This window comes from Homarus americanus, unplaced genomic scaffold, assembly GCF_018991925.1.
Source record: "Homarus americanus isolate GMGI-L3 unplaced genomic scaffold, GMGI_Hamer_2.0 scaffold54679, whole genome shotgun sequence".
Taxonomy (NCBI): domain Eukaryota; kingdom Metazoa; phylum Arthropoda; class Malacostraca; order Decapoda; family Nephropidae; genus Homarus; species Homarus americanus.
In genome coordinates this window covers 468,147-494,802 of record NW_024722701.1, presented here as the reverse complement: position 1 = coordinate 494,802, position 26,656 = coordinate 468,147, and positions in this window count along the sequence as shown.

Below are 26,656 nucleotides of genomic sequence, written 5' to 3'. Positions count from 1 at the left end.
GTAGGAGGCGGATGTTGTGTACCTGTAGGAGGCTGGTGTTGTGTACCTGTAAGAGGTGGGTGTTGTGTACCTGTAGGAGGCGGGTGTTGTGTACCTGTAGGAGGCTGGTGTTGTGTACCTGTAGGAGGCGGGTGTTGTGTGCACTGTAGGAGGCGGGTGTTGTGTACCCAAGAGGGGTGGTGTTGTGTACCTGTAGGATATGTGGGTGTTGTGTCCCTGTAGGAGGTGGGTGTTGTGTACCTGTAGGAGGCGTGGGTGTTGCACCTGTAGGGAGGCTGGTGTTAGGTACCTGTAAGAGGTGGGTGGCGAAACGAGATAAGTGGGGTGGCAGTACCCAGGAGGCTGGTATAAAAAAAACCGTGGGGAGGCTGGTGTTGTGTACCTGTAGGGGAGGTGGGTGTTGTGGTACCTGTAGGGAGGCGTGGGTGTTAAAAATCTGCAAGAGGGAAGGTACCTGTAGGAGGCGGTATGTACCCAGAGGAGGCGGGTGTTGTGTACCTGTAAGAGGGTGTTGTGTACCTGTAGGAGGCGGTGTTGTGTCCCTGTAGGAGGCGGGTGTTGTGTACCTGTAGGAGGCGGTGCGTACCTGTAGGAGGCTGGTAAAGGTACCTGTAAGAGGGTGTTGTGCACCTGTAGGAGGCGGGTGTTGTGTACCAGGGAGGCGGTGTTGTGTACCAGGAGGCTGGTAAGCCAGGCACTGTAAGAGGTGTGGGGTGTTGTACCTGTAGAGGCGGGGTGGGTACCCAGAGGGTGTTAGGTACCTGTAGGGAGGCGGGGTAAGCTGTGGGGCACCTGTAGGAGGCGGTACAGTGACCTGCAGGGAGGCTGGTGTTGTGTAATCCTAAAGAGGTGGGAAAGTAGGGTACCTTGTAGGAGGCGGGTGTTGTGTACCCGTAGGGAGGCAGTGCAAGGTGTTGTGTACCTGTAGGGAGGCGGGTGTTGTGTACCTGTAGGATAAGTGGGTGTTGTGTACCTGTAGGGAGGCGGGTGTTGTGTACCCAGAGGGAGGTGGGCGGTTAGGTACCTGTAGGAGGTGGGTGTTGTGGCCCCCCTCAAGAGGTGGGTGTTGTGGCCCCCCTCAGGAGGTGGGTGTTGTGGCCACCCTCAGGAGGCGGATGTTATGGCCACACTCCCCTAGACTCACATCCAATGTTTAACAAAAGTCTTAAAAGGCTCTTCGTCTCCTTCCCGGTCAGAGTGACTTAGACACTGACTAGCATGAAGCACCAGGAGTCCGTCTTCACACTACAACAACAACAGAAGTGTATGACTCCACAACTGCTCCCTTGACTGTCTCTCTCCCCCATTGACGGTCAACTTGAGGCGGCCTCTTGAATATTTCATCTGAGACTTAGCTGGGAGCGTCTTATTAAGCTATAGACAGATGGCAAGGGTACCAGGAGAGAGAGAGAATGTGTGTGTGTGTGTGTGTGTGGACAGTTTTATATAGTCCTTAAACCCTACTCAGACTGTGTATAGATCAAGAGGAGTAGGAAGAAGAAGAGGGAGAGGAGAAGGAGGAAGAGGAGTTAAAAGAGGAGGAGGAGGAGGAGGAACATGCCTCTACCTGAGCCTGTAACATAACAATAAGTTTGTCACCTTCACTGTAACACCTTTAATTTGTCACCTTCATTGTAACACCCTCAGTTTGTCACCTTCACTGTAACACCCTCAGTTTGTCACCTTCACTGTAACACCCTCAGTTTGTCACCTTCACTGTAACACCTTCAGTTTGTCACCTTCACTGTAACACCCTCAGTTTGTCACCTTCACTGTAACACCTTCAGTTTGTCACCTTCACTGTAACACCTTCAGTTTGTCACCTTCACTGTTGGCACCTCAGTTTGTCACCTTCACTGTAACACCTTCAGTTTGTCACCTTCACTGTAACACCCAGTAGTAACACCTTCAATTGTCACCTTCACTGTAACACCTTTTGTCACCTTCACTGTAACACCCTCAGTTTGTCACCTTCACTGTAACACCTTCAGTTTGTCACCTTCACTGTAACACCCTCAGTTTGTCACCTTCACTGTAACACCTTCAGTTTGTCACCTTCACTGTAACACCCTCAGTTTGTCACCTTCACTGTAACACCTTCAGTTTGTCACCTTCACTGTAACACCCTCAGTTTGTCACCTTCACTGTAACACCTTCAGTTTGTCACCTTCACTGTAACACCTTCAGTTTGTCACCTTCACTGTAACACCTTCAATTATCACCCAAGTATAATTTTTTGCACCTTTATGGGTTGTAACATAAATATCCCCTTGTCTTGATATCGTTCTCGTTCCCCTTGCCTCTTCCCCTTTCTTTATTATCTCTCTCTCTCTCTCTCCTTCGTCCTTCTTTCTCATTCTCTTCTCCTCCCTCTTGGACTTGTAAATCTTCCTCACACATTAATTTCTTCGCCTCTTAACAAAGTAATTAATTTCCTCTTTACTTACACTTTCTCACTAATTAATTTTCTACTTTTTGTAAGCTTTAAACAATTTATTCCTACTTTTTAAAACTTTTTGGTAATTAATTCCCTACTTTTCCACCTTTAAAAAATTAATTCCCTACTTTTTTGTTCAATTTTGAGTATTTATTGTTATACTTTATTTACCGTTTCAATAATTTCCTACTTTTTTCTACTTCTTTCAGGATTAATGTCTTACTTACCCTACCTATAGTAATTACGTATTTAAATTCCTTCTTTCTGCACTTCAGTAATTAATTTTCAGTTCTCTCCCCACCTCCTAATTATGCCATTCACTTCTTCCTTTTCCCCCTCTTCTCTCTCTCTCTCTCTCTCTCTCTCTCTCTCTCTCTCTCTCTCTCTCTCTATTTTCTCATCACCTCTAAAGACAAAGAAAAGAATCCCGACTTTCTAGGAATTTCTGGACTGAGTTGACAAGGTAAGATTTAGCATGATCTTATTACCATAATGGGCACGTCCTCATGTTAGCCAGGGCCCTTTGTGGATAAAAGACACGTAGATATAAACACACACAGGTACTTGGTCACGTACAACATAAACACACACACACATAAACACACACACACACACACACACACACACACACACACACACACACACACACACACACACACACACACACACACACACACACACTCAATAAATGCTCAATATCGTCTGCAGTGACTGAGAGAGAGAAAACTTTTCCATGTAACAATAGAGAGACAGACAGACAGACAGACAGACAAACAGACAGACAGACAGACAGACAGACACACAGACATGGACAGACACACAGACAGACACACAGACAGACAGACACACAGACATGGACAGACACACAGACAGACACACAGACTGAACACACAGACAGACACACAGACAGACACACAGACAGACACACAGACATACAGACAGACACACAGACAGACACACAGACAGACAGACATTGACAGACACACAGACAGACACACAGACAGATAACCTTGACCTTTACAACAACTTTTCAATATAAATCTTAACTTCCTCGATTGAAAACAAAAGAAAAACTCCCGTGGTTTCTACTCCATTGGAAGTCGTTTAGCGTGTAGCAATACCGCCTCTGATACACTTCATAATACCTACTGTTATATCATCCTTCTAACTTCTTTCAATTCTTCTATAATCCTTTAATTCTATGTCTATCTTATATTGCTTCTGTTATTGTTGTTTAATTTTGTGTTCCTCGTCTCTTGTATTCACTTAGCGTTTTATTCCTCGTCTCTTGTATGACAGCCGAGAGAATATGAAACCCATGAATGTTTTCCATACCTCTCCCCATTATCCCCACCTACCACAACCCCCACCAACCCTTACAACCCACACCAACCCCCACCTACTACCAACCTACCACCCTCCCACCACCGCTACCACCCCCCAACCACCGCTACCACCCCCCAACCTCCTCCCACACCCCTACCACCAGGTCATATCCCAGATCTATGTCCATCATCTTGACCTCTGATTCCCCGTGTCCAAAAAGTAGATAAGTTTCTCGCCTGGTCAGTTCCAAACTACGTCTCTGTCTTAAATGAAAAGAGCTCTCGTCTTTTGGTGTTGTGGTCCACATATAGAACCGATTCACTGAAGCTGAATCAATAGCTCCCGTGTGCTGGTGAGCTGAAGGAAGGATTATCAACTTGTGGGGATAGTTTCAGTGTACAATAATCCAACCAGAATGAAGAAAATAAAACAAGTGTTGGAATCTTTTTGAAACCCGACGTTAAAGGAGATGGAAAAAAAAAAACACAGTTCATCTTCAAAGGATATCGTGAGCAGCGCCCCTCTGGGAAAAGACCACATAAAACTAGAGATAAGATAGAGATAGGGCCTCAGAGTTAGGCAAGTTGGTGAAGGCGGCCGCGTTTTTGTGGCGTCTCCTCGCGGCTTCCGGTGAGGAAACTTTGTGAATTTTGTGCCGGAGAGAAAAACGCCTTCGATCTCCCCAACACTGAGTTATGAGATACTTATGTGACGAGTGAGGGAGTGGTGATCTGTCTCTCAGTCTCTCACTTTCGGGGTTATTGTTATTGCTATTAGTAGTAGTAGCAGTAGTAGTAGTAGCAGTAGTAGTAGCAGTAGTAGTAGTAGTAGTAGTAGTAGTAGTAGTAGTAGTAGTAGTAGTATCATCTTATGTTAACCATTTTCTTACATCACACACATCAGTAAACATAAAACAAACCATTATAAAGTTCACGGAGGGTAGTAGGCGTGGAAGACAATACCCAAAAGCACTCAGGAAAATTATACAAATTCCCCTCTAAACGGTCTCGTATTTTCCCCTCAACCTGACTAACCTGAGGTGGTAACTTTTAAGCACAATATATACATAACACCATAAGACTGATCAGAACACTGTAGTGAACGTTTCTCTTGAGTATAGTGAAGATTTTATAGCCGATATAACACCATCCTTAACACTATACCAGAGAGGAAACATATCACACCAGCATTACACCAGCCAGAGGTATTAGTAAGGTGATCCCGACCATCTCTATGGGATAGCCAAGCTGTCTACACAACACTCAGTGAAGCTGTTAGGAGTTGAATCGTAATTTTTATGTTCATTTTTAATTCACTTGTTCGGGTGATACAGAAGTGGTGGGTGGTGGGTGGAGGTTGGTGGGTGGAAGGTGGAGATTGGTGGGTGGAGGTTGGTGTGGAGGGTACAGGTTAAGTGATGATTTACCCCTTCTTGCCCATCTCCAACTCTGCCCACCAACCCTCACTGCCCCACCTCCCTCACTACCCCACCTCCCTCACTACCCCACCTCCCTCACTACCCCACCTCCCTCACTACCCCACCTCCCTCACTACCCCACCTCCCTCACTACCCCACCTCCCTCACTACCCCACCTCCCTCACTACCCCACCTCCTCCCACTACCCCACCTCCCTCCACTACCCCCTCCCCTCACCACCCACCTCCCCTCCACTACCCCACCTCCCTCACTACCCCACCTCCCTCACCCACCCACCTCCCCTCACCTACCCCCACCTCCCTCACCCACCCACCTCCCCTCACCTACCCCACCTCCCCTCACCTACCCCACCTCCCCTCCCACTACCCCCCTCCCTCACTACCCCTCCCCTCCCTCCCCCTCCCTCACTACCCCACCTCCCCTCCCCACTACCCCACCTCCCCTCTTTCACCCCACCTCCCTCCCTACCCCACCTCCTACTACCCCACCTCCCCTCTACCCCACCTCCCTCCTACCCCACCTCCCCTCCTACCCCCACCTCCCTCACTGCCCACCTCCTCCTTACCCCACCTCCTCTCTCATCATGTACCTTAACTAGCGGCTTTGTATACACTATATTACTTCCCCCGTAAAAGATAGCATCGTCCCAGACCCCTGTGAGTAAAGCTAAAGGAACATGACTGATTAGATTAAGTTAGGTTAGGTTAGGTTAGGTTATGTTAAGTTAGGTTAAAATTTCAATGTTTATGAATAGTTGTGAGATGAGGAGGGTGGGGAATGAAGAGATGGAGGAGGACAGTTCGGGGGAGGAGTTGAAATTGAGGAAGAGACAGGGGATTGAATGGAGGAGATTGAACTAAGGGGAGGGAGTGAAGTGAGGAAAAGGGATGGAGAGGAGGATGGATGAGGGAGGGAGAGGGAGATTTGAGGGGGGAGGGGGATTCGTTGAGGAGAGGGATGGGAAGGATTGAGAGGGTAGGAGAATGGGTGTTGGAGAGAGGGGGTGAAGGAAGGGGGTGAAGGAAGGGGGTGAAGGAAGAGGGTAAAGGAAGGGGGTGAGGGAAGAGAGATGAGTGAAAATGGAGATGTCAGTCATGTCACACTCCCTCACTCTCCTCCCTAAATCCTGCCATGGAAATGATCTTCAGAATGACAAAACATTGACAGACAGACAGACAGACAGACAGACAGACAGATGTGAAATGACGGATTTAATGTTATAATGACAGTGTGACGTAGTGATATAATGAGTGTGACGTAATGATATAATAACAGTGTGACGTAATGATATAATGACAGTGTGACGTAGTGATATAATGAGTGTGACGTAATGATATAATAACAGTGTGACGTAATGATATAATGACAGTGTGACGTAATGATATAATGACAGTGTGACGTAGTGATATAATGAGTGTGACGTAATGATATAATAACAGTGTAACGTAATGATATAATGACAGTGTGACGTAATGATATAATGACAGTGTGACGTAGTGATATAATGAGTGTGACGTAATGATATAATAACAGTGTAACGTAATGATATAATGACAGTGTGACGTAATGAGAAATTAACAGTAAAAGCGATTCATTGTTACGGCGGCATTTACGGGAATGAAATGTTGAGCTGTAATGGAATACAACCAGTGTGTGTGTGTGTGTGTGTGTGTGTGTAATGCATAACACAGATGGCTAAAATAATGTGTAGTGAATCATGGAAGTTAAATTGTGTCACCTGGAAATTGACTCTCCTTAACTTTAACCTAAACTAACCTGATTTATCCTCACCTCATCACCTCACTTCACCTTGTCTAACCTCACCTCACTTCACCTTGTCTAACCTCACCTCACTTCACCTTGTCTAACCTCACCTCACTTTACCTTGTCTAGCCTCACCTCACTTTACCTTGTCTAACCTCCTCTTCACCTTGTCTAACCTCACCTCACTTCTGTGTCTAACCTCCTCACTTCCTTGTCTAACCTCCTCACTTACCTTGTCTAACCTCACCTCACTTTACCTTGTCTAACCTCACCTCACTTCCTTGTCTAACCTCACCTCACTTTACCCTGTCTAACCTCACCTCACTTTACCTTGTCTAACCTCACCTCACTTTACCTTGTCTAACCTCACCTCACTTTACCTTGTCTAACCTCACCTCACTTCACCTTGTCTAACCTCACCTCACTTCACCTTGTCTAACCTCACCTCACTTCACCTTGTCTAACCTCACCTCACTTCACCTTGTCTAACCTCACCTCACTTCACCTTTTCTAACCTCACCTCACTTCACTTCACCTAGACTAATCTCACCTCACATCATCTAATCTAGCCTATTATTAAGAGCCATTAGTATTGGTTGAGGGGCCCATTAGGACAGGAACCCATTAGGACAGGAACCCATTAGGACAGGAACCCATTAGGACAGGAACCCATTAGGACAGGAACCCATTAGGACAGGAACCCATTAGGACAGGAACCCATTAGGACAGGAGCCCATTAGGACAGGGGCCCATTAGGACAGGGGCCCATTAGGACAGGGGCCCATTAGGCTCAGTTGACCAATCACCACGAAGCCTCATGACCCCGATAATGAGACAGTGACCCCCAGCAATATCGCGTCTCTAATTACCAACGAAATATCCAGGTTAATTAATGGGTCATCAGCGTTATGGGTATGTTCTAGTTGTTATCAAACAAATCCCAACAATTGTGGTTTTCCAAATAATGGTAATTAAATCAGGCCAAATTGTGAGGTATAGGGTGTGGGTGTGTGGGGGGTGTGTGTGGGTGTGTGGGGTGTGGGAATGGTGGTGTGTCGGGTGTGTAGGTCTGTGGGTGTTATGTATGTGGAAGTATGTGGTGGGTATCTGAAGGGATGTGTTTGTATAAGGGCGAGTTGGGGAGGGATGTGTTGCCAGGGTGTGTTGTGTGTGTGTGTGTCTACCAAGGGGCACCATAAGACTGAAGAACAGTAGCTCCTTCGGGAAATCAAAAGGAAATGAGACGAAAAAAAAATTGAACATTGAAGAAATTGAAAAAAACCTAAATGATGATTTCTTTCACACGAGATGATCTGCCCCCAAACACGTGTCTCGTAATGTCTCGTAGTGTCTCGTGGTGTCTCGTACCATTTCTCTCAACGTGTTTGCTGGAGGGCAGGATGTAAACACGGTCTGAAAATGCAAGGGAATGTTTGAATGTGTAGGCAAGGACGTTAGTATGCAGAGGGAGACCTGAAAATGTTGGGAAAAGACCTGAAAATACGGGGAACTGACTGAAAATACGGGGAACTTACCTGAAAATACGGGGAACTGACTGAAAATACGGGGAACTGACTGAAAATACGGGGAACTGACCTGAAAATATAATGACGAAAAGACAAACATTGCAAATAGAAGAAGAAAAAGACACGGGGAGGGAAGTGGGGAGTGGGGAGAGAGGAGGAAGGAAGAGAGGGAGAAACGAAGAGAGAGAGAAACAGAAAAATAGAGAAAGAGAGAGGAAGGGGAGAGAATACTATTTACTGAATATATTTAAGGTACTGGGGTTAACGAGGCACTCAGAATACATTGAGTGGAGGTAAATATTGCAATAGGAAGTCATAGAGTGAAGATCAGAAATTGCAACGTGATCTGATTACCATTAAAAGTAAGATATATAAACTTTCATTCTGTAAAGTGGATTTTATTTTGCCTATATAATTTAGGTTTTATTTGGTACTATAGCAATTGTCTTTTGTTATTGCTGTATAATGATCGTCTTTTGTTTGTCACTATACTAAGTAGCGATTCTCTTTTGTTTGTTACTACTGTATAATGATCGTCTTTTGTTTGTCACTATACTAAATAACGATTCTCTTTTGTTTATCACTACACTGAAAACGATCGTCTTTTTTTATATTTAAAAGATTGTCTCTTATTTTGTGTTATTATTTATCTTTTATTTGTTACTATAAGGATCTTTTATTAGATATTTAAGGTATTTTATATGTTATCTCAAGTCTTTTATTAGTTACTGTAAGGATCTTTTATCCATTACTATAGACGTCCCATCCGTCGCTCCTACACACAAAGGAACCTCTTGATACCCAAATCTGAATGCCAAAGGATCCCGTTTCTTTAGCGTGAGGGAGGGAAGGAAGTAAGGATGGCAGGAGGGAGGGGATGAAAGGAATGAAGGTGAGAGAGTGAGAGGAGGGAAACGAGGAAGGAAGGAGAAAGGGAAGGAGAGATGGAGGAAGAGAGGAAGGGAGGGAAGCAGGGAGAGAGGGAGAAAGGAGTGAGGAAGAGAGAGAAGTGGGGAGAGAGGGAGGGTTGAAGACTAGACGTTGAAAGACACTCGCTCCTTGATCTAAAATTTGTTTTAAAGGGATATGGGGCGGCCTTGATGGTTCCCTGTGATGGACGTCCGTGTGTGTGTGTGTGTCTGTAGTAGTAGTAGTAGTAGTAGTAGTAGTAGTAGTAGTTGTAGTAGTAGTAGTAGTAGTAGTAGTAGTAGTAGTAGTAGTAGATGACGCCAGATATTGGCAGTTAAGTCCAGGGAAATTTCATCTACAAAGGCTGGACCCAGAAAGAGCGTGACCATCTAGGGAGTTAGAGCAGTGCACTTCAGTACGTTACGATGGAGCGGTCCCTTTTCTTCCTTGTTCCTACACGATATTCCCACCAGAACTACGATATACCAATAGTAGTTTCTAAACAATACCTCCCAGCATCGACTCTTAAATACCAAGTTCCGTTTATCATCATCACACCTAGTTAACGTAAGGATGTTTTGTCAGGAACGTGGAGTGTTTATATAGCACTAAGAACGCCCCTTTCAACACACAGTCTATTGGGTAATGTTGTATTGTTGTTTAGACTCAGTGATTCTGTTTACCATCACGTCGAGGTTATCAGTATAAAAACAGAACTTATATAGGACAAAGGAAACCCTCGTACCACCTCTCCCTCTACCCTCCCTTCCCTCTACCCTCCCTTCCCTCTACCCTCCCTTCCATCCCATCACTGAATCTAAATCCCCTAGACGTGGTATTCCCCGCTTTTTCTTTTTTTTTCCGCTACGAAGTCCTGTTCCATATAGCAGCGACCGAGAAGATGGACAAGATATGCTGGCGACTGTTCCTGCTGGCGACCGTTCCTGGCTAACAATTTTACAAGAAGTTTCCTGTAGTTTCCCCCCCCCTCCCCTCAAAAGCCTCCCTATCATTAAGGAAGGAAAACAGTCTTAATGTGGTCGCTGTCTTCTCTGTCTGTCTGTCTGTCTGTCTGTCTGTCTGTCTGTCTGTCTTATTCCTCAACACCCAGGTAACATGTGTCTGTTTTCTGCCCCCAATTTCGAAACTAAATTGGTCTTGTGTTATGTATATATACCCTACCTCCCAGCCTGTCCCCCCCACCCCCTACTTTACGTATTACAGTCCACAGTCTCTCAACCAGTCTACTATATCTCTCAACGCCAAGATACATAAATAACTTTCCCCTGCCTATTTTCTGGACCTAAACTGGTAATCTACTGAGTACAACCATCCTTTAATATGACGTTTTATAAAATCCTAGAGTTAAAGAGCCAATAATACTAAATGTCTATAATTTTACGACCTGGCGAGAGTTTGAATGTTACTTGAGCAGATGTTTGAAGGAGGGAGAGAGAGAGGAGGGGGGGGGGCTAGCCAGGGTAGGGAGTTAGCAACACCATCGTGGCGCCACACACTCCCCTGCCATCATAACTCTCACTGTCATACACGCTCGTCTGGACCTGATATGTCCGCTTCCCTGAATGAATGCGTTGCCTGTCTCAATGCTGGTCCACTCTTACTGCTTACACCACAGAACAACCCCCCCCCCCCCCCCCCTCCTTCAGTAGTCTTCTTCTTCTTCTTCTTTCTTCTTCTTCTTCTTTCGTCTCCTCCTCCTCCTCCTCCTCTTCTACTCGTCCTCCTCTCATCAACCTATCACATCTATCTTCCCTTTAACATTCTTCTTCCTTCATTTCCTTCATCCTCCTTCATTTCCTCACTTAAATGTAAAGTAGTAAAAAACAACTTGATTATAAGTACAAAAGTAAATAGTCATAATTCTGTTCCCTCATTTTCATTTCATTCAAAGGATTTAGGAAATTAAGAGTAACCTAACCTACCTAACCTAACCTAAACTAACCTAACCTAAACTAACCTAACCTAACCAAACCAAACGTAACCTAACAATAGTTTGTAGTATGTAGTTGGCAGCTATCAAACAGGGAGGTACTGGGAAGGTATTGGAAGCATAATGTGTTGGTAGACCCTGCTGCCATATGTGACCAAGTCCCAGGTTGATGATCTCACTTTCTGCCTCGTCTACACACAACTACAGGGTCTCAGTTGTTTCTCTTACAAAACAACATACATAATGTATATCGTTTCTCATTCTTGATTTATTTTTCTCGTTTTTGTATTTATTTATGGTTATTATTATTTTGTTTAATAATAATATTAATAATAATAATAATAATAATAATAATAATAATAGCTATTATTATTATTATTATTATTATTATTATTATTATTATTATTATTATTATCATCATCATATTTTCGCCCCCCAGGCCCTGATGTGGGTCAGTGACCTGTGCCCGGGCGGCTAATCCCCGTAAAAAAAAAAAAAAACTAACATCAAAGGGCAATTGTGTCTGTTCTTGGTGGGGGTTAGGTTAGGTTCGTGTGTTTCTTTTACAGGAAAATTACCGCGTCAGATGTTAGTGTTAGTCAAAGGATTAAGTCATCGTACTCAGGGGTTAAATCATCGTACCTAAGGGGGGTAATATATCGTACTCAAGGGATTTAAATCATCGTACTCAAGGGGGTAATATATAGTACTCAAGGGGTTAAATCTTTGTACTCAAGGGGGGTAATATATCGTACTCAAGGGGTTAAATCATCGTACTCAAGGGGGTAATATATAGTACTCAAGGGGTTAAAACGTCGAACAGCTGTTGTTTGTGTGTGTGTGTGTAATAATAATAATAATAATAAACGGTTTATTAATAGAGTTGCAGCCGGTGGCTGAAAATATACAGACTTACATTTGATTTAGACATAATGATATAATATGCATTAAATACATTTACAGGGCTGTACAGTACATAAATCAGGAGTTGTTTATTATTTTAACAAAAGATGGGATGGTGCTATTCTTAAATCTATCAGTGCGGGCTCTTATGGGCTGAATTTTGTTGTAGTGGCGGACTGCGCGAGGTGGGTGGGGGGCTGCTGGTGGCAGGAGGTAGCGATGAGGGAGGGTGGTGCAGTAGTCCATTGCCAAACCTTTCCAGTGCTTGGTGGTGGAGGTCACTGAGGGATGGCATTTCCAGGGTGGAGAGAGCGTTGGTGTAGCCAGAGTATTCTGCGCCGAGCATGATTCTGCAGGCCCTTTTCTGTACCTTCTCCAACTGACGTTGTTGGGTGGAGTTGAGAGAAGACGACCAGGCTGGTGACGCATACGTTAGTTTGGGGAGAATAAAGGCGTTGTAGATGGTCCTCAGCTCTGGCGTGGGTGTCCCATGTGACCTAAGTCATCGTAGCATGTAGAGATGGTACGAGGCTGCCTTGACTGTGTTATTTACATGGGCCTTCCAGTCAAGTTTGTTGTCTATAGTTACACCCAGGAGTTTGGCAGACTGCACCAGCTGGAGAGGATGGGCACCCACTGTGACTGCTGGGGCTTGCACTGGAGTGGTGGCGGTGTTGATGTGCATGACTACGGTTTTGGTGTGGTTGATGGTGACCCTGTTCTCCGTAGTCCATGCCTGTAGCCTGTCCAGGGTGCCTTGTAGCGATGAGTAGTCTGGTGCGGTGTTGTCCACTGAAACCCCCACACCCACAGTGCAGTCATCTACGTACTTCCACCTGTGAGGAGTGTCCGATAGAGCGTCGTTGATCAGGATGAGGAAGTACAGTGGTCCCATCTTGGTCCCCTGGGGAACACCGCAGGTGAGGTGTTGGAATGTGGAGACCGAGCTCTGATACCTCACTGCCTGGCGGCATCCAGTCAAGAAATCAGTGAGCCATGAGACCAGGTTGGTGGGCAGCCCTAGTGCAATGGCCTTGTTGATAACAGTGCAGTGATCAACAAGGTCAAAGGCCTTCCTGAAGTCAACAAGGGCAACGGCCAGTGATGTTTTACGTTTCTGCAGGTTTTTGTGCAGAAAATCCAGAAAGCTCACTAAACAGTGTGATGTAGAGGAGGTCCTCATATTGCCAAATTGCTGTGGATCAATTGACTGATAGATTCTGGCAAATGCCCACTCAAAAACAAAGTCCTCACAAAGTAGACTGGTTATGGGGGTAATGGCAACTGGCCTGAGGTCGTTAGGGGACTGTGGGGTGGTGACCTTGGGGATGGGGGTGACAAATGCGGTTTTCCATTCATTAGGGCATTTGCTTTGTCTGAGGGATGCACTAATAATAGAATAGAGGGGGGTGGCAAGTTCGACTGCAAACTCCTTGTATATTTTGATTGGGAGGTCAATTGGGGTCGTGGAGCGTTTGGATTTAAATTTCAGGAGCTTGTTGGCGATTTCATATGGTTGGACACTGGGAGGGGGGAGGGGGAAGGTAAGTAAGCTGGGAGGAGAGTGAGGTCAAGACTGGGTAAGGTATGTGTGGGAGACTCAGGTGATCTTTACAATCAGGGGTAAAGGAAACACACTGATGTCAAGTTCGTAAGTTCTATTTCTGGGACAAACACACAAAAGGAGTTAAGACAGGGGAAACAGCGTCCTGTCTTGGAATCTCTCTGGGTATCTCTATCTGCGCATGCGCGTACAGCGCGCATGTGCTCAAAGTCTGAACTAACACTTTGTGACAAAAGGGAGTATGGTTATAAAACATATAAATCAGAGACCTGAATCAATAATGGTAAATAGTACAGAGTTACATATTACAGCAATATTCGTCTCATATATCTACAGTATGACATATGGTAGCAAAATGGTTATTAATTATCTCAGCTGGCTCCTCACTAGGTAAATGTGAGATGAAAGGAAGTGTGGGAGACTGACGGTTGAGACCACAGAGATCTTTTACCTTGGAGTACCACTGACCGATGCCGACTTCCTTGAGGCCGTGCACTTTCCTGGGATAATAAGTCTTCTTGGCCGACTTGATTTCCCTGATGACTTGGTTACGTAGACTTTTGTACAGGCGGTTGTTGGTGTAGTATGCCTTGTTGCGCTGCTCAATAAGTCTTTTTATGCGGGGCGTAGTCCACGGGACATCATCGGGGTGGATCCTCAGTGTTTTGGCTGGAAATAAGTGGTGGTAGGCTTTGGTGATAGTGTCCAGGTAATTATCCCACTTGTTCTGCACATCGTCTACCGTGATCACTTCAGTCCAGGGATACCGGGTTATCCATTGTCCAAAACGCCGCATAGCAGAGTCGGGGGTGGGTTGGTAAGTCCTGGTGGCAACTGGGGGTGGTGAGAAGGTGGGGGTAGGTGACCACAGTAGGGACAGGTGGGGGCTGCGTCCCGTGGGAGGCAGCGGCTGGGGGGGAAGGTAGTGGTTACCGAGATCAGTCAAGATGAGGTCAAGGGTGGCATTGCCATGTTTGGGAAAGTCAACTATTTGTGTAAGGTGGAGGTGTTGGGTGATGTCACTGATGTCTAACTCATTGAAGTCACCGCATATCACTAGTTTAGCACATGGAAATCTGGATCTCAGGGAGACAGCAGTGTCTATAATATGAGTAATCAGTACATTGGCGGTAGGTGCGCGGGGGGGATGATAGCATACACAGACAATGAGGGAGGCAAGTTGACAGGGGTGGGAGGTGGGAGTGACCTGAACCCACAAGGCCTCTACATCTTCAGGTACATTAACACCTCGGGGTGATGGTTAAGGTCACTGCGACAGTACAGAACTACACCCCCACCTCTCCTGTCCTTTCTAAGGTGGTGAAATAACTCATAGTTTTCTATGGCACAGATCTCAGGAACAATTTGCCACGCCTCGGTAATCGCCACAATACCTGCACCAACTGACTTCACTGTGACACTGACCTCCTCCACCTTGTTGCATAAAGATGTGACATTGGACATCAGTAGGGATGGTAGGCTGTACCATAGTCCCGGCACTTCATAGCGAGTACACTGTGTGTGTGTGTAATAATAATAATAATAATAATAATAATAATAATAATAATAATATAATAATATAATAAACGGTTTATTAATAGAGTTGCAGCAGGTGGCTGAAAATATACAGACTTACATTTGATTTAGACATAATGATATAATATGCATTAAATACATTTACAGGGCTGTACAGTACATAAATCAGGAGTTGTTTATTATTTTAACAATAGATGGGATGGTGCTATTCTTATATCTATCATTGCGGGCTCTTATGGGCTGAATTTCGTTGTAGTGGCGGACTGCGTGAGGTGGGCGGGGGGCTGCCGGTGGCAGGAGGTGGCGCTAACGAGGGTGGTGCATGAGTTGGCTGCCAAACCTTTCCAGTGCTTGTGTGTGTGTGTGTGTGTGTGTGTGTGTGTGTGTGTGTGGGTGGGTGGGTGGATTAGGGCGTGGTTACGGGACAGGAAACAGCGAGTGAGCATAAACGGCACTAAATCGCATTGGAGCAACGTCACTTGTGGAGTTCCCCAAGGCTCAGTACTTGGACCATTATTATCTATTATATAAATAAACGACATAGATATCGGCGTAGACAGCAACATAAGTAAATTTGCTGATGACAATAAAATAGGACGTGTAATTAAATCTGACGAGGACTCTGCAAAACTACAGGAAGATCTAAACAAATTTTTCGAATGGTCGGAAAAATGGCAGATGAAATTCAATGTGGACAAATGTAAAGTACTCAGTATAGGAGATGTAAACAGGGAAACCAGATACCAGATGAACAACGATGCCATTGTGGAATCCGACTGCAAGAGAGATTTAGGAGTAATGATAAGTAGGAACCTTAAGCCAAGTAAACAATGTGTTTTTGCTCGTAGCAAGGCTAATAAAGTACTTGGGTTCATACAAAGGAGTGTTAGTTACAAGACTAGCGAGGTCATCTTAGAATTATATCTAGCGCTTGTGAGACCTCACCTGGATTACGCAGTTCAGTTCTGGTCACCGTATTACAGAATGGATATAGAATCCTTGGAAAGAATCCAGAGGAGAATGACAAGACTAATCTCGAGCATTAGGAACCTTGAGTACAGAGACAGGTTAAAGCATCTTAATTTGCACTCCTTCGAGAGACGTAGAGTGAGGGGCGACATGATAGAGGTGTATAAATGGAATTCAGGGCTAATCAAAGGTGATATAACAAAGGTACTCAAACAATCCAACCAGGAGCGAACTTGTAACAATGGTTTTAAATTAGACAAATTTAGATTTCGGCGTGAAATAGGTAAACACTGGTTTGGAAACAGAGTAGTGGACGAGTGGAACAAGTTACCAAACATCATCATTAACTCGAATACGCTGGATACCTTCAAACATAGGTTGGCTGCTTATATGAGCAATAGGGGTTGGGTATAAATAGGACTGCCCAGTATGGGTCAATAGGCCCGCTGCAGTTTCCTCCATTCTTATGTTCTTATGTGTGTGTGTGTGTGTGTGTGTGTGTGTGTGTGTGTGTGTGTGTGTGTGTCAAGAATATTCCTTTACTCTCACTTATTGTAAGTATAAATTCAGCTTTTGGAGAGTTAGAAATTTATTGACGTTTGTGCTCTCTCTCTTATATATGGCCCCCCACGTGATGTAAGAGATGGAAACAGCGAAACACGTCAGAATAAATCACATCTCTCTAACCTAATGAGTTTTCCCCTTAAGTGACGTACCAGAGAGACGGTGCAACACAGACGGTACAACACAAATGGTACAACACAGACGGTAGAGAAACACAGTGTTACTAACTTTAAACATTACTATACCTGGTTTGTCTCACCTGTTGAAGGATAAGTCTGTGTTATCTTAATTCAAAATACACCTAAGTCCTCATACAAAGGTCAAGGTTTTACGATAGAATGACCCCGTTAAAGCCCGCCATACTAGACTTCATCCGTGTAGGTTCAACCCATTGCAAACGCTATACCTTACTGTTGTGCTACGGGAATCTCAAAACATCTCACTTTTTTCACTTTTACGTTTAATTAGAGACACCACACCTTGCCTACTTGGTTTATGAATAGGTAAAATACATAAACAACATCTAAAAATAGCAATAAAATTCACCCTTACACTGTTGTCCTGATCGATGTGCAAAAAATCAGATGAATCGAGACGCCATCTTATGACGTTGTAGTGGACGTCTCCCCTACAACTGCGTATCGCATTCCGACGTGCTGGCGTCTCCTAGCAACCAAGCGAGAGCTGACGCCAGATGGTACGGTTGCTTAGCAACGAAACTAGTCACCGGCGACTTTCTGGGTTTTCCCAACATGATTCATAGAGGACTGGCGGCTGCTGCTGGGTATATAAGCTCTGTCTCTCCATTGAGATTCATTCTGCCCATCTTCCTGAACAAGCAACACCTCCTCCAGCAAGCTCCACGCTGTTAGCATTCATTCAACCAGGAGGCCAGCAACAGGCAACATCTTCTCTAACGAAGCTCCTGCACATCTACCTCCTTCAACACGCTACTCACCGAACGTCTTCTACTGAGCAGCTCCTCACCACACGGCACCTCCAGCACCAGACTGTCTATCATATAACTTATATTATACAAGAAAACCACATTAGAGTTTCCTTCCATCCTGAGTGCTAGACAACATTAATATCTCGATACCCCTACAACGTCACCAAAACAATCACGATAAAATCTGCCAGAATTACCAGATTGTTAATATCAGTTTATCTCTTTAATATAACACTAAATCATTATACACAAGAGGTTAGCATCATACTTAAGGGGTTAAATGTATTATATTCTTAGTTAAGTCATTATACTAAGAAGGCTAACATGTTACTAAAAGGTTAACATTATTTTAACATCAGGAAACACGAACAAAAAATATAATGATTTTTCTCCCGAATGATTTATGTCGTGTTCTGTCATCTGAAAAATTATTTATTACAGCCGATAGGTCGAGTAACATCACATTAAATATGAATCCTGTCTGAGTCGTCATTTTCCTTTTCTGAATTTTCCTTTTCGGTTATATATTTTATATAGTAAATAAAATTAGTTTCGTTAAAGATAAAATATTATAGGATATATAATCGTGACCTAGTGAGATCCGACCTTTTAAAAAACGTGTTTCAATATTCATGAATTTTATAACGTTATATAAATATGACACTAAGATCAGAAGTGGAACCTATATATTCTCGAAGTTGTCTTAAAGGGGAAAAAAATAAAGTATTTGAATATTTCCTCTAAAACAAGTATTGGAATATTTGTGTCTGGAGGAACGAGATAAAGGCGTATTGATCACTTCCTGTAGGTCTGAATAGGGCGATTATAAATAGGTAATTACTCACACACACACACACACATACACACACACACACATATATACATACACACACACACACACATACACATCTTCCCTACTATTGATCGAAATACACACACGCATGCACACACACTCTCTCTCTCTCTCTCTCTCTCTCTCTCTCTCTCTCTCTCTCTCTCTCTCTCTCTCTCTCTCTCTCTCTCTCCTACACACACACACACGGAGGAGCTTGATGGTCAACAGCGTAATAACTGGGAGGAGGAATTTACTTGACAATGACACAAGGACGGAGGCGACCAAATATACTCACTAATGTTGTCCAGACTTGATGCACCCGGGGAGCGTTTGGGTGTGGGAAAGTGTGTGAGAGTGTGTGGAAGTCTGTGTGGGAGTATAGGAGTGTGTGTGGGAGAGTGTAGGAGTGTGTGGGAGAGTGTAGGAGTGTGTGGGAGAGGGGAGTGTGGGGAGAGTGGGAGTGTGTGTGTAGAGTGTGGGAGAGTGTGGGAGTGTGTGTGGGAGTGGGAGAGTGTGTGGGAGAGGTGTGTGGGGAGAGGTGTGGGGGGGGAGAGAGTGTAGTGAGGGGTGTGTGAGGTAGAGTGTAGGGAGGGGTGGAGGAGTGGGAGTGTGGGGGAGAGGTAGGCGAGGTGTAGGGAGGGGTAGAGAGTGTGGGAGAGTGTAGGAGTGGGGAGAGTGGGGAGGGGGAGAGGGGGTGGGGAGAGTGTGTGTGGAGTGTGGGAGCGTGTGTGGAGGTGTAGGAGGTGTGGGGAGGTAGGAGTGTGTGAGAGAGGCGAGGGTGTGTGGGGGAGGGGGTGTGTGAGAGGTTTGGGAGTGTGGGAGAGTGTGGGAAGTGCAGGAGTGTGTGAGAGAGTGTAGGGAGTGGGGGAGAGTGTGGGGGGAGGGAGAGTGTGGGGAGGTGTGAGAGGTAGAGGTGTGGGAGAGTGTGGGGAGAGGGGAGGTGTGGGGAGAGTGTAGGGAGTGTGAGAGAGTGTGGGGAGAGTGTAGGGAGGTGTGGGAGAGAGGTAGGAGTGTGTGGGGAGAGTGGGAGTGTGTGGGAGAGTGTAGGAGTGTGTGAGAGAGAGTTTAGGAGTGTGTGGGAGAGTGTGTGTAGGGAGGGAGAGTGAGTGTGTGGGGAGAGGTAGGGAGTGTGGGGAGAGGTAGGAGTGTGGGGAGAGTGTAGGGAGGTGGGGGAGTGTAGAGGTGTGGGTGAGAGAGTGTAGGGAGTGTGTGTGGGAGAGGGGGAGTGTAGGGAGGGGGGAGAGTGTAGGGAGAGAGGGAGTGTGTGAGAGAGTGTAGGAGGTGGGGGAGAGTGTAGGGAGGGGGAGTGTAGGAGGTGGGGAGTTTAGGGGAGGGGGTAGGGAGAGTGTGGGAGAGTGGGAGAGGGAGAGGTGTGGGAGGTGTGGGAGGTGTAGGTGGGAGAGTGGGGAGGGTGTGAGAGAGTTTGGGAGTGTGGGAGAGGTGGGGAGAGTGTAGGAGTGTGTGGAGGTGTGGGGAGAGTGTGGGGTGTGGGAGGTGTGGGGTGTGTGGGAGGTGTGGGGTGTGTGGGGTGTGTGGGAGGGGAGGTGTGTGTGGGAGAGTGTAGGGGAGGTAGGGGTGGGAGAGAGTGTGTGGGGGGAGAGTGTGGGAGAGTGTGGGAGGGGGGAGAGTGTAGGGGAGGTGGAGAGAGTGTAGGGGAGTGTGTGGGAGACTGGGGGTGTGTTGGGAGAGTGTGGGGAGGGGTGGGAGAGTGGGGGAGGTGGGGAGAGGTGGGGAGTGTGGGGAGAGTGTAGGAGTGTGGGGAGGTGGGGAGTGTGTGTGGGAGAGTGTAGGGAGTGTGTGGGAGTGTGTGGGAGAGTGTAGGAGGTGGAGAGTGTAGGAGGTGTGGGAGAGGTAGGAGGGGTGGGAGAGGTGGAGAGTGGGAGTGGGGTGGAGGAGGTAGGAGGGTGGAGAGTGAGAGTGGGGAGTGTAAGAGGTGTGGGACAGGTGGAAAGAGTGTGGGAGAATATGGGAGAATCCACCCCACCATTACTCCACCCCCACCCACCCCCCCATTACCCACCCCCCACCATTACCCACCCTACCCCACCCCACCATTACCCACCCACCATTCCCCATTACCCACCCCCCACCATTACCCCAATTACCCACCATTACCCACCCCACCACACCACCACCATTACCCACCCCCACCATTACCCACCCCACCACCCACCCCACCCCCCCACCCCCCACCATTACTCCACCCCACCATTACCCACTATTACCCACCCCACCATTAGTATGCTAGCGGGACCTCCTGTCTAGCGCCTATTCGGGAAGAAGGATCCACACATCAGTCTAGTGTGAACGTGACCGCCTAGAACGATATTTCACCCCATCCACCCCCATCTCATCCACCCCCCCCTTTCATCCCCACCTATCCCCCATCCCCACCTTTCCATCCATCCCCATCTGCTCCATCCACCTCCCCACCCCCCCAATGAACACTCCAGCAGAAACGTCCTCAGGAATCTCGCAAAGTTGACAGAAGTGAAGGAGAGAGGAGAAGAGAGAGAAGGAGAGAGAGAAGGAGAGAGAAGGGAGAGGAGAAGGAGAGTGAAGGACAGAGGAGTAGGAGAGTGAAGGAGAGAGAAGGAGAGAAGAGAGGAGAGGAAGGTGAGAAAGAGAGAGACGATGGGGGAAGGGGGGGTGGGTGATTCTCAAGCTACATCAAGGAGGAGGGAGGATAAGGTCACTACTCAGGTATCGTATATTAGTAAAAGGAGGGAGGTGGGGTAGGTATTGTTGTTGTTATTATCAGTGTTGTTTATGTTCTAGTAGTAGTAGTAGTAGTAGTAATAATAATAAATGCCCTATTACTAGAGCAGTGTTCACCATATGAAGTAAGAACACTTATGTCAATATCAGTCTTCCTGAAAACACGAGGGATGGATATACTGTATCAGTCTTCAAGGAGTTTCAAGTTTTCAATAATCCTCAAGTTTCTTCCCTCTCCCTCCTCTTCTTCTTCATCTTCTTCTTCCTCATCCTGTTCTTCTTCCTCTCCTCTTCTCCCCCCCTCTTTTCCCCTCTCCTTACCCCCTTCTCCTACTCCTTTCCACCCTCATCCCCCTTACCCCTCTCCTCCTCCTCCTAGTATTTCAGGTGTACTGTTCACTCTGTCCAATCTCTCGAGACATTCATCTCTTTAAGTGGCGGCTGGTCTCTTGCGTGAGGTAACTGACTGAATACAAACGAAATGTGTGGTCAAATTTTTCGTCTTGTATGTTGTACCTTGATTACTATTAACCCTTTGAGTACGATGATTTAAGTATTTGAATACGATGATTTAAGTATTTGAGTACGATGATTTAAGAACCTGGTTACGATAAAGCACTTGAGTACGATGACTTAAGCATTTAAGTTAAATCGTCGTACTCAAGAGGTTAAATCATCAAGGGTTAAATTATATTAAATTTGGGGTTAAATCGTCGTACTCATGGGGTTAAATCATCAAGGGTTAAATTATATTACTTAAGGGGTTAAATCGTCGTACTTAAGGGGTTAAATCGTGGTACTCAAGAGACTTATGATTCTACTTATATTAAATATTTTTTTCCTGAGTTCATTATTTACATGTACACAGTTCCTCCCAGCCCTCTCCTCTTCCTTACACTCTCCCATTCATCTTTATCTTATTATTTGTTTGTCTTTCCTAAGTTAGTCTGTGAACCGGGAAACGAAAATGACCAGTCTTAATCTTTATCTTGTAATTCCCCTCAAGCTTTTCCTCTAAGCTTCTTAATTCCTCGGTCATAATAAGCTTGAAGATGATCTTGCTGAGAGGATAGTCTGCAGTTTTTAAGTTTATGGACACTTCTTTCTAAGTCTCGGTAAGACGTTTTCCGAAATGTGTTTCTTACTCTTGAACAAAATTTCTCCTGCATTTTGAGGAGTTTATGTTCAGTGTTTCGTTCCCTGTTCATCTTGTTCATCTGGGTGTTTGTGTTCCAGTGTTCCTTTGTGGTTCTAAGGACGCGTAGTGGGTATCAAGGTTCCGGAAGTCTTACTCTCTCTGCCCCTGAATACATCACTGTTAAGTTTTCTGATTCTTCTTCTCGTCGCTGCTTGAGGTGATACAGCCGACGACGAACTCTTGGTTACTTGAGACGTGACTTATTCATTCTCACGTGTTGTTGTTATTATATTGGTTCATATTCAGGTGTTGGTGTAGTAAGACTCGTTCCTATACACGTGTTGTTGTTGTTATTAAGATGGGATGAAGTACACAAGTTGATGTTATTAGTTTACTTGACACACTCTCGCAACAATACCAAGAGGAGGGTTGACACACTCACAGCCACAACACGTCTTACCTTCATCTCACACAGGAGTCCCAAAATGTGATCCTTTAAGTACACACATCAACAACCTGAAGGACGCAGCAGGTGCTCTGGAATACACTAAAGGTGGTGTTATGTACTCATTTATACTGAAGATCCAGGCGACCTGCGAGAATTTCATAAAGTGATAAACTGTGTGAGTCAGCGGACGCCATTGAGTTATGTCTTCATGAAGGAAGGATTTTATTTTTAAAAGGATGTGGCTGGCCCTCGTCCAAGAGCTCCGTAAGGAAGGTTGGGAAGTCCTCGAGGAAGCTACACTGTCGTGTTGACAGATATAAATCCGCTTGAAAACCGACGGAGAAGTGCTTGAAGAACTTCCTCCGTGAGTGAGAGACCTCGGAAATAATCATCGTCTTTCCTGCTGAGCTCTGGTAAAGGTCCGCTGGAGTGTTGTGATAAATAAGGGTTGTCTCTCCCTGGCGCGACGTTACCTCAAGGTGTTAGGAAGACCAGTGATCTGGGTAACTGTTGAAGATGGATCCCTCAAATGAATCGCCGCCCTGTGCTGACGGACGAGTGCTGACTGTTGACACACTGACTGATTAAAGCCTCCATTCCTCCTCTGAGACAAAGGAGCTTGTGGCTGATTGAGGAGATGGGATGAGACTGTGGCAACAACAGGGAGCTTCTGATGGCTGGCGGTGATGCAATGATCTACGTGTCACTCTCACGGCTCAGTCAGCTGTGTGTAACCCTCCTACCCGTAACACTGTCGATAAGAGAAGAAAGATATATCACAGGAGTCATATAATTCGATAAAATAACTTGACTGTCTCCGTTTTCTCTTGACGCTGACTCGTATATTCATCAAAATATTTACGAGCAATCTTTTGTACACAGAGACACGACCTTCCTCCTCTCTATATTTGCTCTCTTGTGGCTGGTTAATACTATAGTAAATCTCTGTTGTTATGAAGAACTATGCATAGTATACATAATAAGTTTCGATACATGTGAATATGTTTATAGTATACAGTAGGAGAGGAGGTGAGGGTGGCGCGAGGTTATGTCATTGTCGTCCCTATCCTTCGTTAAACGTGTTTATCTTACTAACACAAACCAGTGGCCCCGCTGGTACTCACACCCGTTAATTGTATAAGTAAATAAAATCAAGCACGAACTTCTCCATGCTTCCCTGTTGGACGCTGTATTGCTTCTGTGCTTCGTCTTACACAGGATGTAAGGGACACATCCGAACCTAAATCATTAAACCTTCCCTGGACAGCTGGGCGCCCCTGGACGGTCTGGGCTGCCGGCGACCATCACGAGGCAGGCGATATAGATAGTGGGATGATACGGACCGTAGGTTGATGACACACAAAATGAGGTGGAAGATTTTACGGCCAGTACACAAACCCAATTTTGTTTCAGTGATAAAACGGATCACTTGGGGACAATTCCATCACCGTTGAGTTACCGACCACAGTAACACCAGTCTGAGATCTGGTGGCAATAATACTGTTGCGGAAATGTGTTCCTATACCCCGTGTGGTAACCCGTGTCTTCAAACGGCACTGCCATAATTGTAATATCAATATTTATGAATAAATTGGTATTGGTCATATACCGACTGACGTGACTGGTGGATAGGTTTGCTATAGGTCATATAGGTTGGCCGTTTGCAGACGGGTTACCACAGGGGGTGTAGGAACACATTACCGCAACTATACCGCGTCTTGCCCAGATGACGCAGGCCACTTCCTCCTCAGCTGGTACAGGCCACTTCCTCCTCAGCTGCTACAGGCCACTTCCTCCTCAGCTGGTACAGGCCACTTCCTCCTCAGCTGCTACAGGCCACTTCCTCCTCAGCTGGTACAGGCCACTTCCTCCTCAGCTGGTACAGGCCACTTCCTCCTCAGCTGGTACAGGCCACTTCCTCCTCAGCTGGTACAGGCCACTTCCTCCTCAGCTGGTACAGGCCACTTCCTCCTCAGCTGGTACAGGCCACTTCTCCTCAGACTTCCTCAGCTGGTACAGGCCACTTCCTCCTCAGCTGGTACAGGTCACTTCACTCCTCAGCTGGTACAGGCCACTTCCTCTTCAGTTGGTACAGGCCACTTCCTCCTCAGCTGGTACAGGCCACTTCTCCTCAGCTGGTACAGGTCACTTCCCTCCTGGTACAGGCCACTTCCTCCTCAGCTGGTACAGGCCACTTCCTCCTCAGCTGGTACAGGCCACTTCCTCCTCAGCTGGTACAGGCCACTTCCTCCTCAGCTGGTACAGGTCACTTCCTCCTCAGCTGGTACAGGCCACTTCCTCCTCAGCTGGTACAGGCCACTTCCTCCTCAGCTGGTACAGGCCACTTCCTCCTCAGCTGGTACAGGTCACTTCCTCCTCAGCTGGTACAGGCCACTTCCTCTTCAGTTGGTACAGGCCACTTCCTCCTCAGCTGGTGTAAGCATTGCTCTACCCAGCCAGAACAATATGTCTGGTGATAGCCACCGGCAGCTCAGGTCCCGCCCAGCTGTCCATGGGAGGTTTATGAAACAACGAGGAAGATGCTGGGAGGACCGTCACAACACCCCGACCTCCTCTTACACCATACAGACATACTCACGGGTGTATTATGCTACATTACTACACCATTATTAACTACACAGAACGGTGACGAGGAGTGTAGTACAGTGTCTCTGTGTACAGTTCCGTTCAGAAGTTCGTGGTACACTGGAGGTGAAGGGTGCATAGCCTCTGGTACCCTTCACCGACAGTGTACCACGAACTTCTGAACGGAACTGTACAAATATCAAAATATTTATAAATCTGTATATGAATTTACGAGTCAGTATCAAGAACAAACTGAGGAAGAATGAAACAGTAATCTGGAAAAAATACTGACCAACGCGACTGAACCGTGAGAGAGACATCCTCATCACCAGCCATCAGAAACAGTGTATTCCCGTCAGGCTGGAGGTAGTTTCTCAGGCAGCTAGAAGCTCCCTTTTATCTGGGGAAGGTTGGGGCAGGTTAACCAGTCAGCATGTCAGCCGCCAGCACTTGACCGTCAGGAAAGGAAATCGATTCAACCAGAGTAATAAGCTAACTATTTACTAAAGTTTTAGTTAATTTTTCCACAAACCAAGAAACTCATGTTGGCTCACTAGCGCTGCCTAAATGTTCAGTCGGACACCTGAATCACACTCTTACTCAGGCAGGTGGCAGTAAGTACACAAAGTGAGTGTTGGTCTCATTTAAACGCTGTGGACGATTTACTATAGTTTCCCCTCACAACTAAAATATTCTTCGTTTTCTGTTTCACGATATTTATAAATAATAAATTAGACTTAAACAACCATTAACTCTTTTACTGGTTATGGATAGAAAAGTTATTTTATATTAGGATTGCTTTTGTTGTCCTTTTGGCGCGGTGGTAGCGATCCCTATTCACACGCAGAGGTCTAAGGTTCGATTCCCGGCGAGTGAGGTATTCTTTGTATATGGAAGTCCGCGTGTATATGGGCTGATGAGATTTAAATTACTCTACCAACATGTGTGAGTAAATCATAATGTAAATACATATCAATAACTGCTGCCATCATTACTATGTTTCTAATTTCATCATAATTTCTCCTTACAGGTCTCGCAAAAACTCAGTGCGGTGTCATTTGAACAGGATCTCTGACGTCGACCACCTGCGCAGTG